The sequence below is a fragment of the Anolis carolinensis genome, unplaced genomic scaffold (genome assembly GCF_035594765.1).
Source record: "Anolis carolinensis isolate JA03-04 unplaced genomic scaffold, rAnoCar3.1.pri scaffold_14, whole genome shotgun sequence".
NCBI lineage: Eukaryota > Metazoa > Chordata > Lepidosauria > Squamata > Dactyloidae > Anolis > Anolis carolinensis.
Window position 1 is genome coordinate 16,390,302 of NW_026943825.1, and position 15,091 is coordinate 16,405,392.

A 15,091-nucleotide genomic window follows, 5' to 3' on the forward strand; every position below is an offset into this window, starting at 1 on the left:
ATACAAACGGCACTAAAAAAAAAAGCACACACACACACACACACATATATATATATATAATTTATTTATTTGTATCTCCCCAATGGGGACTCAAAGCAACTTGACTTGAAAGCATCACTATAGGATTTAAAATATACAAACATTAAAACACAAACAGCAGTAAAAATCACACACAAATATATATATATATATACAACAGAGTCTCACTTGTCCAACATAAACAGGCCAGCAGAATGTTGGATAAGCAAATATGTTGGATAATAATGAGGGATTAAGGAAAAGCCTATTAAACATCAAATTAGGTTACGATTTTACAAATTAAGCACCCAAACATCATGTTATACAACAAATTTGACAGAAAAAGTAGTTCAATACGCAGTAATGCTATGTAGTAACTACTGTATTTACGAATTTAGCACCGAAATATCACGATTTATTGAAAACATTGACTACAAAAATGCGTTGGATAATCTAGAACGTTAGATAAGCAAGTGTTGGATAAGTGAGACTTGTGTGTGTGTGTGTGTGTGTGTGTGTGTGTGTATATATATATCCCCAATGGGGACTCAAAGCAGCTTGACATGAAAGCATCACTATCCATATATATAAACAGGTAATGGAATCATGGCACTGGACAAAACAACTAAACTATGCACCCCACAACCTCGAAAATTGACAGCACAACCTCTCATCCACGCCTCTACGTTCATACAACAAAAAGAAAAGAAAAATTAAGTCCTAGCCACAGCAACGCGTGGCCGGCCACAGCTAGTATACTATAAAATATACAAACAGCACTAAAAAAAAATCACACACACACACACACACACACATATATATATATATATATATATTTATTTATTTATTTATTTATTTATTTATTTCCAGGGGGTCCTGAGTAATATTATTTTCCAGAAATGGGGCGGCAGGCCAAATAAGTTTGGGAACCGCTGGTATAATAGAATTGGGCCTGCTGTGCCTTGGTTTTGCCAGCAGGGGGCTCTTTCCCTAAGAGAGAACTTTTTGTTTACACACAATCCAGAGAGCGGCAAAGTGACCTTTGTGGACTACAACTCCCAGGTTACTCTAGCCCATAATACTGTTTTCTAGACTATCTGGAGCTTGCAGATTGTCTCTGCGTTAATTTCTGCACCCTTCATCCTAGCACATAAGGCCTGGATCAAGGAATGGATCCACTGCAAAAACCTTCGCCTTGCAGCAAGGGGAAAAATATCCACATGGGGGAATTTATGCAGTTTGGCTCCACTTTGAGTTGATATCTGAAAAATATGCACCACAGTAAAGGTTCAAAACATAGAACACAATATGTATATTAGAGCATCATATACATAATAATGTTAACAATAATACAAATACAGTAGAGTCTCACTTATCCAACATAAACGGGCCGGCAGAACGTTGGATAAGCGAATATGTTGGATAATAAGGAGAGATTAAGGAGAAGCCTATTAAACATCAAATTAGGTTATGATTTTACTAATTAAGCACCAAAACATCATGTTATACAACAAATTTGACAGAAAAAGTAGTTCAATATGCAGTAATGCTACATAGTAATTACTGTGTTTACGAATTTAGCACCAAAATATCACTATGTATTGAAAACATTGACTACAAAAATGCGTTGGATAATCCAGAACGTTGGATAAGCGAGTGTTGGATAAGTGAGACTCTACTGTAATAATAATTGGCTCATCAGTTGTATTATTTGTATTGTTACCATTATTATGTATATGATGCTCTAATATACATATTGTGTTCTATGTTTTGAACCTTTACTGTGGTGCATATTTTTCAGATATTGCTTAGAATAGACAGCTGTGTTTAGTTATTATTATATTCCACTTTCAGTTGCCCTGCTTCAGTGCTATGGGACGCTGGGAGTTGTAGTTCAGCGAGATCAAAGAGTGTGTCTGCACTGTCAAATGAACGTGGTTTGGCTCCACTTGTTGCCCTGGCTTAATGCTTTGGGACCCCGGCAGTTGTAGTTTGGCAAGATCAAAGAGTTTATTGTCGGAATCACTGGGTTGCTGTGAGTCTTTTGGGCTGCCTGGCCATAGTTCCAGAAGCATTCTCTGCTGGCGTTTTGCCCACATCTGTGGCAGGCGTCCTCAGAGGTTGTGAGGTACCTCACAGATAAGGGGGAAACTTCAGGAGAGAATGCTTTTGGAACATGTCCAGACAGCCTGAAAGACTCACAGCAACCCATCAAGGAGTTTGTCTGCACTGGGTTGTTGTATGTCTTTCGGGCTGTGTGGCCATGTTCCAGAAGTATTCTCTCCTGACGTTTCGCCCACATCTATGGCAGGCATCCTCAGAGGTTGTGAGGAATATATCTCCATGTTCCCGAAGTATTCTCTCCTGACGTTTCGCCCACATCTATGGCAGGCATCCTCAGAGGTTGTGAGGCATGGATAAAACTAGGCAAGGAAGGTAAATATATATCTGTGGAGAGTCCAGGGTGTGACAAGAGTCCTTTGTCAGTTGGAATCCAGCGTGAATGTTGCAGTTAATCACCCTAATTAGCATTGGAAAGGTTAGTCTCTTGCCTGGGGGGCATCCTTTGTTCAGAGTCATTAGCCGTCCCTGGGGTTCCTCTGCCCTCAGAGTGACAAAGGACTCTTGTTACACCCTGGACTCTCCACAGATATATATTTACCTTCCTTGCCTAGTTTCTCCATGCCTCACAACCTCTGAGGATGCCTGCCATAGATGTGGGCGAAACGTCAGGAGAGAATGCTTCTGGAACATGGCCAGACAGCCCGAAAGACATACAACAACCCTTTCCAATGCTAATTAGGGTAATTAACTGCAACATGAACTCTGGCATCCAACTGACAAAGGACTCTTGTCACACCCTGGACTCTCCACAGATATATATTTACCTTCCTTGCCTAGTCTCTCCATGCCTCACAACCACTGAGGATGCCTGCCATACATGTGGGCGAAACGTCAGGAGAGAATGCTTCTGGAACATGGCCAGACAGCCCGAAAGACATAAAACAACCCTGTGATCCTGGCCATGAAAGCCTTCAACAACACTCTGTCTGCACTGTTGAACAAATGCAGTCTGGCTCCACTTGTAGTTGCCCTGGCTCCCTGGACGCTGGGAGTTGTAGTTCAAAGACGGAAGGCGCAAGGATTCCGCAGCATGGCTGGAGTGCCATCAGAGTACATTCATTCTGCAGTGTAGATGCTCCTTTAGATTAAATGCAATGGGGCGGGAAAGCAGACGGGACGGGCGGGCTGGGGCTTGGGATCGATGGGCTGCTTGACGGCAACCAGAGTCGACGGGGCGGATAATGACTGCCCCATTGGACAGGCCTTGTCAATAACTGGAACCGGGCGGCGGAGTGATGGGCCCTCCAGCCAGGACGCGCCAAGGTCAGTGTCAGTGCCACGCAAGGTTTGGTGCGGCAGAGGAGGCGCAAGGCCAGGCCTGGGCAAACCTGGGCCCTCCCTCCGCGTGTTCTGGACTGCAACTCCCACCTACAACAACCCTCCTACTGGCTGTTAGGAATGGTGGGAGTTGCAGTCCAAAACACCCAGAGCAGCAGGTTTGCCCAGGCCTGCTCAGGGCCCTGCAAAACCACACCCATCAGCGCATTACATTTGGCAGAAATACTTTTTTGGTTTCACGGTTTTGAAAAATGAGGTGCGCATTAGATTCAATGGCACATGAGACTCAGGTCAACACGGCATCGTTTTGAAAGCAGTCCAGCATGAGGCTCCTCCGGGGTCCTTCCTGTCTTCCTATTTACCAATCAACGTATCTCTCTACCTATCTATCCATCTACCTACCTACCTTTCTATTTACCTACCTGCCTACCTACCTGTTTACCTATCTGCCTGCCTACTTACCTATGTATCAATCTACCTATGTACCTATTTACCTACCTGCCTATCTAGTTACCTATTTACTTACCTATCTACCTACCTACCTATTTACCTACAACCAACTTATTTACCTACCAATCAACTAATTTAGCTGCTTACCTACCTACCTATTTACCTACCTCCCTACTTACCTGTTTACCTATCTAACAGCCTACTTACCTATTTATCAATCTACCTACTTATGTACCTACCCATTTCGCTACCTGCCTGCCTATCTAGCTACCTATTTACTTACCTATTTACCTATCAACCTACCTACCTATTTACCTACAACCAACTTATTTACTTACCAATCAACTAATTTAGCTGATTACGTACCTACCTGTTTACCTATCTGCCTGCCTACTTATCTTGTATCAACCTACCTACCTATTTACCTACCTGCCTATCTAGCTACCTATCTACTTACCTATCTACCCATCAACCTACCTACCTATTTACCTACCTACCAACTTATTTACCTACCTTTTTATTTAGCTACTTACCTATCGGGCCCCTAGTGGTAGCACAGTGTGTTAAAGCGCTGAGCTGCTGAACTTGCAGACTGAAAGGTCCCAGCTTCAAATCCCGGGAGCGGAATGAGCGCCCGCTGTTAGCCCCAGCTCCTGCCAACCTAGCATTTCGAAAACATGCAAATGTGAGTAGATCAATAGGTACCGCTCTGGCGGGAAGGTAACAGCGTTCCATGCAGTCATGCGAGTGGCCACATGACCTTGGAGGTGTCTACAGACAACACCGGCTCTTCGGCTTAGAAACGGAGATTAGCCCCAACCCCCAGTCGGACACGACCGGACTTAACGTCAGGGAAAAACCTTTACCTAACCTACTTACCTATCTGCCTACTTATCTACCTACCTAACCTATCTACTTACCTAACTATCCACCTATCAACCTACCTATTTACCTAACTAACAAATTATTTACTGACCAACTTATTTACCTACTTATCTACCTATTTACCTACCTGTCTACCTATTTGCCTACCAACTTATTTACCTACCTTTTATTTAGCTACTTACCTATTTGCCTACTTATCTACCTATCTACTTACCTAACTATCCACCTATCAACCTACCTATTTACCTAACTACCAACTTATTTACTGACCAACTTATTTACCTACCTACCTACCTATTTACCTACCTGTCTACCTATTTGCCTACCAACTTATTTGCCTACCTTTCTATTTAGCCTACTTATCTACCTACCTATCTACTTACCTACCTGTCTACCTGCCTACATACCTATCTAGATAAAGATACCTCTTTGTCTATCCACATATCTTCCTACCTGTCTACCTACCTACCTATCTACCTCTTTATCTATCCACGTATCTTTCTACCTGTCTACCTACCTATCTATGGATGTGTGTGTAACTCTAGCAGTATGGCTGTGTGTGCCGGGCGGCCGCATTCCATGCGCTGACCTCCCCGAACACGGACACTCTGCTTGCCCCCAATGCCAGGCCCTCCGGCCTGTTCCTGCTGCTCTGCGCTGGCGCATCGATCCTTGCCGTCCATCTACCGATGGAGACTTCCCCGCGGCCTTTTTGCACGCTCCACCGGGCAGGACGCGCGGGTGACCTTGCGGAGGATTCTGGCCGCCATATAACATTTGAGCCTGGTCTGTGTGGAAGGAAGAGTCTGTCGGAGTCACCTTCCTTCTCCAGAGGTCTTTAAGACAGGGCCGGATGACCATCTGTCGGGAGGGATTGAATTGTGTCTTCCTTCATAGCCAAGTGGATGGCCCTTTGGGGTCCCTTCCAACTCTAGGACTCCGTGATAGATCTATCATTCTCTCAATCTTGTCTACCATCTATTTCTATCATACAATATATGTGTCTGGATGGCCATCTGTCAGGAGGGATTAGATTGTGTCTTTCTTCATAACTGAATGGGATTGGACTCGGTGGTCCTTGGGATCCCCTTCCAACTTCTATCATCTCTCTTCTCTCTCTCAATCTTGTCTATCATCTATTTCTATAATACGATATATATGTCTGGATGGCCATCTGTCAGGAGGGATTAGATTGTGTCTTTCTTCATGACTGAATGGGATTGGACTCAGTGGTCTTTGGGGTCCCCTTCCAATATCGATCATCTCTCTCTCAATCATATCTATCGTCTCTTTCTATCCTTTCAATGGGCATCTATGCATGGCTGAGTGGCCATCTGTCGGGAGGGATTGGATGGCATCTTCCGTCCTAGATGAGCGAGACTGGACTGAATGGCCCGTCCAGTGCTAGAATCTATATCTATTATAGATTCCTTTCTCAATTGTATCTATCTATCTATCATCTCTATCACATCTATAGCCATCAATCTATGACTGGAAGGCCATCTGTTGGGAGGGATTGAATTGTGTCTTCCTTCACAGATGAATAGCCCTTTGGGTCCCTCCAAACTCTAGAATTCTATGATATTATTATTATTATTATTATTATTATTATTATTATTATTATATATCCCATGCCCTTGGAGCAGGCCTGGGCAAACTTGGGCCCTCCGGGTGTTTTGGACTGCAACTCCCACAATTCCTAACAGCCTACCGGCTGTTAGGAATTGTGGGAGTTGCAGTCCAAAACACCCGGAGGGCCCAAGTTTGCCCAGGCCTGCCTTCGATGCTGTATTTACATTGCAATTTACATTCTGCAATGTCAATGTGACGGAATCCCGGGAGTTGTAGTTTGCCCTTGCAAAGCCACAACTCCCGGGATCCTATAGCATCGCACCATAGCGGTTCTAATATGCAACGAAAGTGGTGTCGAACTGCATCCATTCTGCCGTGCGGAGGCACCCAGAGATAGGGGAACACAACCCACGTCGCTGGGCGATGGGAGTTGTAGTCCAACCCATCCCAGGAGGCAAGGCACACGGCAACAGAGGCCAATGATGTTGCACAGAGAAGCCCAGGGGCCTGAGAGCGCAGGCGGTCGAAGGACATCCATCAATCAATCGATTGGGGTAATGGGGCTCCAAGGGCATCCATGGGGGGAGGGGGGGCTCGATGGGAACGCGGCCACGTGTGGGACACTCCACCCCAGGCACCACGGAGGGACCACCCCCTGCTGAAGCCTGGCTATAAAGGGGCCAAGGGCACGGCTGGCATCAGATGGGGAGAGGCCACACAGGACACACAGGTAAGGCCAAGGGGAGGAAGGAAGGAAGGAAGGAAGGAAGGAAGGAAGGAAGGTAGGTGAGAAAGAAGGAAGGAAGGAAGGAAGGATGGATGGAAGGAAGGAAGGATGGAAGGAAGGAAGGAAGGAAGGAAGGAAAGGAAGGAAAGAAAGAAAGAAGGAAGGAAGAAGGAAGGAAAGGAAGGAAGGAGGAAAGGAAGGAAGAAAAGTAGGAAGAAAAGGAGGGAAGAAGGAAGGAAAGGAGGAAGAAAAGAAGGAGGGAAGAATGAAGGAAAGGAGGAAGGAAGAAGGGAAGAAGGAGGAAAGGAAGGAAGGAAAGAAGGAAGAAAAGAAGAAAAGAAGGAGGGAAGAAGGAAGGGAAGGAAGAAGGGAAGAAAGGAAGGAAGGAGGAAAGGAAGGAAGAAAAGTAGGAAGAAAAGAAGGAGGGAAGAAGGAAGGAAGGAAGGAAGGAAGAAGGGAGGAAAGGAAGGAAGAAAAGAGGAAAGGAAGGTAGAAAAGTAGGAAGAAAAGAAGGAGTGAAGGAGGAAAGGAAGAAAAGTAGGAAGAAAAAGAAGGAAGAAGGAAGGAAAGAAGGGAGGAGGAAGGGAGGTAAGGAAGGGAGGGAAGGAAGAAGAAAGGAAGGACGAAAGGAAGGGAAGGAAGATATAAAGGAAGGAAGGAAAATAGGAAGAAAAGGAGGGAGGGAAGAAGGAGGAGAAAAAGGGAGGGAGGGATGATGGAGGAAGAGAGGGAAGGAAGGAAGGAAGGAAGGAAGAAAGGAAGGAAGGAAGGAAGGAAGGAAGGAAGGAAGGAAGGAAGGAAGGAAGAAGAGGGAAGAAGGAAGGAAAGAAAAAAGGAGAGAGGTAGGAGGAAGGGAAGAAAGAAGAAGGGGAGGGAAGGGAGGAAGGAAAGAAAGAAGGAAGGAAGGAAAGAGAGGAAAGGCAAGGAAGGAAAGAAGAAAAGAAGGAAGAAAGAAGGAAAGGAATGGAAGGAAGGAAGACATAAAAGAAGGAAGAAAGGTGGGTGGGAGGGAGGAGGCAGTCGAGAAGGAAGAAGAAAAGAAGGAAGGAAGGAAGGAAGGAAGGAAGGAAGGAAGGAAGGAAGGAAGGAAGGAAGGGAGGGGACCTTGCTCTACTCTTTCCAAAACTGGGAGCGTTTACACTGGAGAATGAGTGCAGTTTGACCCCGCTTTCACTGCCCTGGGAGCTGTAGTTTAGGCGAGAAATCTACACTACAGCTCTCAGATTGCCAGGACTTGTGCCAAGTCAAGAACCTTTGCTAAGCAAGAGCCTTGGGAGTCTTGCCCGGGCCTGGCCGAGGCCCCTTCCTGCCTGGGGAGAAGGGGGCTGGACTGGATGGCCTTTGGAGTCTCCCCTTTTCCTCCCTTCTTCTCGTTCCAGATCCTTCCTCGCAGGCGCCTGCAGCTGACCCTCCCCCTGCTTCTGTCTGATATGTTTGATATTAGGTTGTTCTACTGGGAAACCAACTAAATATCAAACATATTCTTACAGCGCCAGGGCCCTTCCCACGCACCCCGGATTCGCACCCAGAACCAGGACTGGACCTTCCAGCAAACCCGCACCTTCCTGCAATCCCAAGGGCTGCAAATGTGAACGACTTCGTTTTTGTGGCTGCCAAAAACTCTTCATTGAAAAACTAGAGCTAAATGGGCTCTTGCAGGGTGTGTGTGCCACAGAAAACAGGAGATCTTGCAGTTTAATACACTTCTATCTATCTATCTATCTATCTATCTATCTGCTTATCTCTCTCTCTCTCTCTCTCTCTCTCTCCTTATCTATCTATCAATCTATGGGTGAACTGGATGGCCCTTGGGGTCTCTTCCAACTCTGGGATTCTATCTACCTACTTATCTATCTATCTATCTATCTATCTATCTATCTATCTATCTATTTATCTATCTATTTATCTACTTATCTATCTATCTATCTATCTATCTATCTATCTATCTATCTATCTATCTATCTATCTATCTATCGGTAGAACTGGATGGTCCTTGGGGTCTCTTCCAACTCTAGGATTCCATCTAGCAATCTGTCTATCTATCTATCTGTCTGTCTATCTACTTATCTATTTTCCTACCTAATTACTAATTTAGCTATCTATCTACCAACTAATCTATGTATGTATCTATATATGTATCTATGTATGTATCTATGTATGTATGTATCTATCTATCTGCCTACATACCTATGCATCTATCTACCTACCTACCTACATCTATTTATCTACCTATGCATCTACCTATCTATGTACCTATGTACTTATCTACCTACTTAGCTACCTATCTACTAATGTATTTAACTATCTACTTATCTATGCATCTACATACCTACCAACTTATCTATCTACCTACCTACCTAATTATCTATCTATCTATCTATTATGGGTTGGATTGGATGGCCCTTGGGATCTCTTCCAACTCTAGGGATCTATCTATCTATCTATCTATCTATCTATCTATCTATTTATTATGGGATGGACTGGATGGCCTTTGGGGTTCCTATCTATCTATCGATCTACTTATCTACCTACCTACCTAATTATCTATCTATCTATCTATTATGGGTTGGATTGGATGGCCCTTGGGATCTCTTCCAACTCTAGGAATCTATCTATCTATCTATCTATCTATCTATCTATCTATCTATCTATCTATTATGAGATGGACTGGATGGCCTTTGGGGTTCCTTCCAACTCTAGGATTCCTATCTACCTATCTACTTATCTATTTATCTACCCATCTACCTACCTACCTACCTATTTATCTATTATGGGTTGGACTGCATGGCCCATGTGGTCTCTTCCAACCCTGTGATTCTCTGATTCTATAGATAGTTCCATTCTTCCATGCCATTACGTTGTCCCACGGGGAGATGGTGGCGGGGTATAAATAAAGTTTTATTATTATTATTATTATTATTATTATTATTATTATTCTATTCTCCCTTCCGGCCTAAGAGTTATGATTTACCGGGGAGTGCAGTTTCAAGAAGGGGAGGGTCTGGGCCTGGGTCTGGAGGAAGGCAAGCAAGGGGCGCAATCTCTCTGTGCCTGTCTCTGGGTCGAAGTTCCAGGAGGAGAGAGCAAGCGAGCGAGCGGGGCTGGCCTGGCATTCCTCTGGGCACCCGATGGCATTGTCTGGGCATCTGGGGACATGTGGGGGGCGTGGGGAGGGGGCCAGCACCTGTCGAGGCCGGATCGGGTGGCGGGTGCGAGCGCCAGGGCTCCACCTGACCGCCGGGCAGGGCGGCTATTTCAAGCGTGGCAGCAGGACCACCGCTGGGGCGATGCCTTTGCAAGGCCTTGACCGCTCTCATGATAGAGCCATGAGAGACCACTCTCTCGGTCTCGCTGACCTTCTCATCAGCCCAAGGTGGAAACGCGGCAGCTCAAAAGGCCAAGGCGATCCTAGGCCGGATCAGTAGGAGTCTAGTGTCCAAGTGGAGGAAAATCATATAGCCATGGCTTGACAATATTTATTTATTTACTACATTTATATACTGCTCTTCTCACCCCGAAGGGGACTCAGAGCGGCTTACAAATCAAATGAACATACAATATATTATTAGCATAGCACAATATAAGCATTAAATTACTATATTGTACTATATAATTTTATGGTAATATTATTAGTAATATTACATTTAATATATAATATATAATTAATATTATATTGTATTATTAATTAGTATAATATTGTATTACATTATAATATTATTATCAATATTATAAGTACATACAATATATTGTATATTTATAAATTATTGTATATTATATACAGTAGAGTCTCGCTTATCCAAGCCTCTGGATTATCCAACGCATTTTGTAGTCAATGTTTTCAATATATCATGATATTTTGGTGCTAAATTCGTAAATACAATAATTACAACGTAACATGACTTCGTATTGAACTACTTTTTCTGTCAAATTTGTTGTAAAACATGATGTTTTGGTGCTTAATTTGTAAAATCATAACCTAATTTGATGTTTAATAGGCTTTTCCTTAATCCCTCCTCATTATCCAAGATATTCGCTTATCCAAGCTTCTGCCGGCCCATTTGGCTTGGATAAGTGAGACTCTACTGTATATGTATATAAAATTAGCATAGGAATATATATGGCTGAACATGAGCCAAGAGGGTGATGCAGCAGCAGAAAAGGCCAATGCAATCCTAGGCTGCATTCATAAGTCTAGTATTCAGGTGGAGGGAAGTAATACAGTCATGGCTTGATAATAGTAAGATATATGGCTGAACATGAGCCAAGAGGGTGATGCAGCAGCGAAAAAGGCCAATGCAATCATAAGCTGCATTCAAAGGAGTCTAGTGTCTGGATAGAGGAAAGTAATAAACCAACAGCTTGACGATAGTAAGATATATGGCTGAGCATGAGCCAAGAATATGATACAGCAGCAAAAAATGCCAATGCAGTTCCAGGAAGCATCAATAACAGTGCAGTGTTCAGATGGAGGAAAGTAATACAGTCATGGCTTGACAATAGTAAGATATATGACTGAACATGAGCCAAGAGTGTGATGCAGCAGCTCAAAAGGCTAATGCGATTCTAGGCTGGATCAACAGGAGGAGGATAGTGTCCAGATGAAGGAAAATAATATGGAATGGCTTGAGAATAGTAATAGATATGACTGAGCCTGAGTCAAGAGTGTGATGCAGCAGCGAAAGTGGCCAATGCAATTCCAGGCTGCATCCATAAGAGTCTAGTTTCCAGATGGAGGAAAGTAATACAGCCATGGCTTGACAAGAGTAATAAATATGACTGAACCTCAGCCATGAGTGTGATGCAGCAGCTCAAAAGGCAAATGTGATTCTAAGCTGCATCTAAAGGAATACTAGATTCCTTTGGCTGCAGCCCAGAATCCCATTGGTCTTTTTAGCTGCAGCATCACGCTCGTGCCCAATCCTCTTTCCCGAATTCCCATTACGGTTTACTCTGGACGGTCCCGTTGGCGGAGTCCCTTGCCAAGCCAAAGCCCTTGTGTGCAGACGACGCCCGGCAATTAAATTGCAATTAGAGGCCCAGACGCGGCCGCCAAGCCACCGGCTTTACACAGAAAGCCTTTCCAATCAGAGCGTCGCCGCCACCGCCGCCGGCCTGGCTCGGGCCCAAGGGAGCGGACGTGCCCCGAGGGTGCCGTATGCCTTGCCTTTTCCCTTTCCTTCCTTGCCTTCAGGCCCAAATGACGGGTTTCGGATCCCCTGGCAGACCCCCAGCACCAGCTGCGCCACCGCTGCCCCACTCCGCCCCATTCGGAGTCAGAGCTAGAGAGTAAAACCACTTGGTTGGACTGGAATTCCATGACTTTACATTTTTTAATTCCTTTTTTAAAAGGGCCCATTGCAACGTCTGGGTATTAAAAAAAGACTTGGTTGAGGATTTAAAGGCCAAATGGAACTTATTTATTTTTAATTTTATTTATTTTATTTAATAATAATAATATTAATTATTTTAAAAAAGACTTTTGGGAGGATTTATGGACCAAATGGACCGTCTGTTTAGCAAAAATTATGTATCGAGAAGAGTTCGTTGAGGATTATTTATTTATTTTATTTATTTTATTCGCGAAATTTGTATCCTGCCCTTCTCATCCCGAAGCGGACTCAGGGCGGCTTCCAAGTTATATGTACATGCAATAATAATAATAATAATTATTATTTTATTTTTGTACCCCGCCACCATCTCCCCAGAGGGACTCGGGGCGGCTCACAGATATAAAACCAGCATACAGTGATATCAAATATAAATATCAAATACAAAAACACACAAATAAATTTAAAAGGCATTAAAAAAATCACAATCATTATAAAACACATGAAAAACACAGCAATAAAAACAGAAAATGAGCTGGGCAAAGTGCATATAATACAATATATTACATTATTAGCATAGCACAATATAAGCATTATATATTGCTATATTGTACTGTACCTCTATACTGCAATACTATTAGTAATATTACATGTAATATATAATATACAATTTTAATAGTGTGTTAGTATTATATTGTATTACATTATAATATCATTATCAATATTATATGTATATACAATGTATTATATTATTAGTATAGCATAATATTAGTATTATATATTATTATATTGTACTATACAACATTATAATAGTATATTATTGTTATTATATTGTATTACATTATAATATTACTATCAATATTATATGTATTTATTTATTATTTATTACAACATTTATATCCCGCCCTTCTCACCCGGGAGGACTCAGGGCGGCTTAAAATAAACACACATATAAAAAATTATACAATACACTATATATCAGATTAAAAATTATTAACTAACATCAACATTCATAAAAACATTCTAAAATACAAATGGGTGTGTATATATTGTATTATTATATTATTAGTATAGCATAACATTAGTACAGTATTATATATTATTGTACTATACCACATTATAATACTATATTATTATTATATTGTCTTACATTATAATATTACTATCAATATTATATATATATACAATATATTATATTATTAGTATAGCATATTAGTATTATATATTATTATACTGTACTATACCACATTATAATATCAATATTATATGTATATACAATATATTATATTATTAGTATAGCATAATATTAGTATTATATATTATTATATTGTACTATACCACATTATAATACTATATTATTATTATTATATTGTATTACATTATGATATTACTATCAATAGTATATGTACATACAATATATTATATTAGTATAGCATAATATTAGTATTATATATTACTATATTGTACTATACCACATTATAATACTATATTATTATTATTATATTGTATTACATTATGATATTACTATCAATAGTATATGTACATACAATATATTATATTAGTATAGCATAATATTAGTATTATATATTACTATATTGTACTATACCACATTATAATACTATATTATTATTATTATATTGTATTACATTATAATATTACTATCAATATTATATATATATATATACAATATATATTATTACTATAGCATAATCTTACTATTATATATTATTATATTGTTATATTGACACAGGAGACATGGTGGAATGGTGTCTTCCTGGGGCCCCCTCTTCACTCTGACTCCAAATAATAATATATAATAATAATAATAATAATAATTTTATTTCTTATAGCCTGCCTCCATCTCCTCAAAGGGACTTGGGGTGGCTCACATGGGAACAAGCCAAATGCAACATATGTGTATTAAAAAAGTTGAGGATTTAGGGTCCAAATCGAACTTCTATTTATTAAAAAAATACATTTGGGGGGATTTAAGGACCCAAAGGACCGTCTGCTTAGCGAAAATTATGTATTCAGAAGACTACATGGAGGATTAAAGGTCCAAGCGGACCTTAGATTTACTAAAAAGGAGAACGTTTGCTCTTTTAAGAGTCGAAGTATGGCTCGAAAAAGACCCCAATGCCATGCTCTCACTGGAATCCCTTGCAGAACATGTCAACATGCGACGTGGGCTTGGAGTGACATTTCTCCGGTGCGCCAAAGACCAGCCTCTGGGTTGGCGTGGCTCTTGGCGCCGATCTAAAGTGCGGCTTTTTATTAACGCCGTAATGATTTAATCCAGTTGGCATTTCCACTCCTTCTCATTTTGCTTTCGCTGCTTTTAATCTGTGGTGTGGCTTAATATGGCTTTCGGTTGCAAAGAGAGGGAGAGAGGGAGCCCACATTCGGTTATTTGGGCATAAAAGGAGACAAAGGGGCCCGGCAGAAGTTTCAAGACTTCACAGGGAAAATATTTCTAGCAGAAGCGTTTGCAAAGGACTATAATATTTATTTATTTACTACATTTAAATCCTGTCCTTCTCACCCTGAACGGGGCTCAGGGCGGCTTACAAATTATATTATATTTTTAGCATAGCACAATATTAGCATTATATCTTACTATATTGTACTATACCACTATGCTGCAATATTATTAGTAATATTAAATTTAATATATAATTATTGTATTGTATTATTATTAGTAATATATTGT